We start from the raw sequence: 2,500 nt of genomic DNA, 5'->3' as shown, positions 1-2,500 counted from the left end.
CTGTGCCGTTAGAGGTGAAATTCTTGGATCGGCGCAAGACGAACGACTGCGAAAGCATTTGCCAAGAATGTTTTCTTTAATCAAGAGCGAAAGTCAGAGGTTCGAAGACGATCAGATACCGTCCTAGTTCTGACTATAAACGATGCCAACTAGCGATCGGGGGGCGTTAGTTTTACGACCTCTCCGGCAGCTTGCGGGAAACCAAAGTCTTTGGGTTCCGGGGGAAGTATGGTTGCAAAGCTGAAACTTAAAGGAATTGACGGAAGGGCACCACCAGGAGTGGAGCCTGCGGCTTAATTTGACTCAACACGGGAAATCTCACCCGGCCCGGACACAGTGAGGATTGACAGATTGAGAGCTCTTTCTTGATTCTGTGGGTGGTGGTGCATGGCCGTTCTTAGTTGGTGGAGCGATTTGTCTGGTTAATTCCGATAACGAACGAGACTCTGGCTTGCTAACTAGTTACGCGACCCAATCGGTCGGCGTCTAACTTCTTAGAGGGACTAGTGGCGTTTAGCCACACGAGATTGAGCAATAACAGGTCTGTGATGCCCTTAGATGTTCGGGGCCGCACGCGCGCTACACTGACCGGATCAGCATGTGCTCGCCTTGGCCGACAGGTCTGGGTAACCCGCTGAACCCCGGTCGTGCTAGGGATAGGGAATTGCAATTATTTCCCTTGAACGAGGAATTCCCAGTAAGCGCGAGTCATTAGCTCGCGTTGATTACGTCCCTGCCCTTTGTACACACCGCCCGTCGCTACTACCGATTGAATGGTTTAGTGAGGTCCTCCGATTGGACCTGGCGCGGCCGGCAACGGTCGAGCCGGCGTCCGAGAAGACGATCTAACTTGATCATTTAGAGGAAGTAAAAGTCGTAACAAGGTTTCCGTAGGTGAACCTGCGGAAGGATCATTAACGGTCTCGCAAACGCTTCGGCGAACGCGAAACTCGGACAAGCGAGAGAAAAAGTCTTTGCTACCCGGCGCCCGACCCGCGAGGAGCGGCGCGCCGGCCGGCGATTCGGTCACCCGGTAATGTTTGCGCGTCGAGTGCCGCGGTGCCGCGCGCTCCGGCTTCAAGCGTCGGCCTGGCCGACCGCTCGGCGCGGTCTATTTTGTCACCCTATAGTGCGAGGCACTGTGCGAGCGAAACAATCGTGGATGGCTCTTGGCGGTGGATCACTCGGCTCGTGAGTCGATGAAGGACGCAGCTAGCTGCGTGAATTAGTGTGAATTGCAGGACACATTGAGCATCGACGTTCTGAACGCAAATTGCGGCCTCGGGTCAATCCCGGGGCCGCGCCCGCCTCAGGGTCGCGTTGCAAACGTTCCGCGCGGGGATTTCTCCGCGCGGCTGCTGCGGCGTCGGACGCGCGAGCGCCCGTCCCGCTCAAGACAGCACGGCACGATGCGCGACGATCGCGACCAGAATCCCGCGCGGCGGCGGCGAGTCGACCTCGAAGAGGCCAACGGCTGGCGGCTCAAGGGCGGGAATCGAGGTGCGCGGCGGCGCGCGGCGCCGACGGCGAGCGCGGAACGGGAAGAATAGTCCCGGTCCTTACTTTCGGCCTGAGGTCGGACGAGGCTACCCGCTGAATTTAAGCATATTACTAAGCGGAGGAAAAGAAACTAACGAGGATTCCCTCAGTAACGGCGAGTGAAGCGGGATGTGCCCATCGCCGAATCCGCGCGCTTTTGGAGTGCGCGGAATTGTGGCGTACGGAATTCGTCACGGCGCGCTTCGCCGGTCGCCCGCGTCCTTCTGATCGAGGCCTTTTCCCAGAGCGGGTGTCAGGCCCATGGCGGCGACAGGCGGGCGCGCTACGGCGTCTTCCCAGAGTCGGGTTGTTTGGGAATGCAGCCCAAAGCGGGTGGTAAACTCCATCTAAGGCTAAATACGGTCACGAGACCGATAGCGAACAAGTACCGTGAGGGAAAGTTGAAAAGCACTTTGAAGAGAGAGTTAAAGAGTACGTGAAACCGTCGAGAGGCAAACGGGAGGGCCTGTCGGGTCGCCCGGTCGCTTTCAGCCGGCCCCCTGTCGGCGACGTTGTCGTGCGGACCCTCACGGGCCGCCGGCGGCGCCGCCCGATCGGGGACCAGCGCACTAGCGCCGGGCGAAGGCCGCGACCGTCTGGACGGCGGCGAGAAGGCCGCGCGCAAGGTAACCCGGCCTCGGTCGGGTACTATAGGCGCGCGTGTCCGTCGGCCCGCCGTTCGGGCGAGGAGAGATCGCCGCGTCTGCCCTTCGGGGCCGAGCGCCCGGTGCCGGCTGGGGCGTCGTGGGTCGGGGACTGTTCTCAGTGCCCAGCCTCTTCGTCTCGGTCGCGCTTCCGGTGTCGTTTCGCGAGGCGCACGGGGTCCGCGGCTGAAGTCAGCCACCTTCCCGACCCGTCTTGAAACACGGACCAAGGAGTCTAACGTGAGCGCGAGCCACGGGGCAGTACGAAACCCATGGGCGCAGTGAAAGTGAATGTCGGCGCGGTCCGGCGGAGGTGA

The 2,500-nt window shown here is 60.6% G+C and overlaps 3 non-coding genes across 3 annotated transcripts in view; all 3 read left to right on the top strand.

Moving 5' to 3' along the window:
* Nucleotides 1-917, top strand: part of LOC146144930 (small subunit ribosomal RNA) — a 1,811-nt gene extending 894 nt beyond the window's left edge. Inside the window, exon 1 of the ribosomal RNA XR_014500697.1 lies at nucleotides 1-917. This exon is cut by the window's left edge and continues 894 nt beyond it. This is a non-coding gene — a ribosomal RNA (small subunit ribosomal RNA).
* A 247-nt stretch (nucleotides 918-1,164) lies between these two features.
* Nucleotides 1,165-1,318, top strand: LOC146144929 (5.8S ribosomal RNA). The gene has a single exon (XR_014499130.1). It is a non-coding gene; the product is annotated as a 5.8S ribosomal RNA (ribosomal RNA).
* Nucleotides 1,319-1,566: 248 nt separating this feature from the next.
* The window catches only part of LOC146144928 (large subunit ribosomal RNA), a 3,434-nt gene continuing 2,500 nt past the window's right edge, over nucleotides 1,567-2,500 (top strand). The window contains exon 1 of the ribosomal RNA XR_014501078.1: nucleotides 1,567-2,500. This exon is cut by the window's right edge and continues 2,500 nt beyond it. This is a non-coding gene — a ribosomal RNA (large subunit ribosomal RNA).

This window comes from Ascidiella aspersa, chromosome 5 (genome assembly GCF_963924565.1).
Source record: "Ascidiella aspersa chromosome 5, kaAscAspe10.2, whole genome shotgun sequence".
NCBI lineage: Eukaryota > Metazoa > Chordata > Ascidiacea > Phlebobranchia > Ascidiidae > Ascidiella > Ascidiella aspersa.
Note: the sequence above shows the minus strand (reverse complement) of the source record. Positions and strands in the feature narration are given on the sequence as shown.